At 27.8% G+C, this 878-nt stretch overlaps 1 protein-coding gene across 2 annotated transcripts in view; it reads left to right on the top strand.

Annotated features, from left to right (window-relative positions):
* LOC107624520 (probable C-terminal domain small phosphatase) overlaps window positions 1-878 on the top strand; it is a 6,066-nt gene that overhangs the window by 1,092 nt on the left and 4,096 nt on the right. Inside the window, exons 1-2 of one of the 2 annotated variants that reach the window (XM_021113811.1) lie at window positions 644-662; window positions 771-844. The gene's annotated coding sequence lies outside the window, so the exon portion shown is untranslated. Of the gene's footprint in view, window positions 1-643; window positions 663-770; window positions 845-878 lie in introns of those variants that run through there. The other variant, XM_016327013.2, reaches the window with a different exon arrangement.

Genomic DNA, 878 nt, shown 5'->3' with positions numbered 1-878 from the left:
CTCTTAATCATCTCTCCTAATAACTTAAGCGGTCTAACAAAATCAAATTTGGAAATCATAAACTTAACTGAATACAATTTCTTCAATTTACAGTGCTGATAGAACCATTACCTTATAAGATATAACAACCCTGTGACTAAAGTCAAATAATTAATGTCAGTTAATGTTTCTCACGCCTTAAACAAACAAGCACTAGAAATAAACAAGTGCCAACAATTTTAACCATAAGATTATAAAGACTTTGGTATTTTAAGTTGACTTTCATATACGGAGTAGGTAATTCCACCCAAATAATTATATTATAGCTGGAAGCTTAAGATTGAAAGCATTGATTATTATTATTAATTTTTATTTGGTCTTCATTGATTATTATTATTATTTAGTTGAGTGCAGGCTGGAGACTAAGTCCTGCTCTGCTTTAAATTAAAGGGGAATGCTAGGGGGACAATAATGATTTTATTGAATAATATGAACAACTATCAATCAAATAAAAATACACTACACCTCTAAATTAATCCTCTAAATTTTAATATTAAAATAACCATCCATACACTAGTAAAATGAACATCCGATATATCTATTATTTATATTGTTTAATATTTTCATTGTTTACCTATACTTTTCCTAAACTAAAACATTGAAGAGTCATGAACAATTTTTTGGTCCTATTTTAATCCGAGCAGTAGTCATATTTTATTTATATAGATAACTTGTATTATGTAACTTGTTACCCTTTTTTGAATCTTTTTGTTGCTTACATTTATTTGCAGGGTACTTTATTTGATATCACAATTATAGTGTCCCTCTGTTCCTAGAAATCTCCGGTTCTGTCTTAGTGACCAAGGTGTGTTTTTTTTTTAATTATTTCTTTTTAATTT

Source organism: Arachis ipaensis, chromosome B10, assembly GCF_000816755.2.
Source record: "Arachis ipaensis cultivar K30076 chromosome B10, Araip1.1, whole genome shotgun sequence".
Classification (NCBI taxonomy): Eukaryota; Viridiplantae; Streptophyta; class Magnoliopsida; order Fabales; family Fabaceae; genus Arachis; species Arachis ipaensis.
Note: the sequence above shows the minus strand (reverse complement) of the source record. Positions and strands in the feature narration are given on the sequence as shown.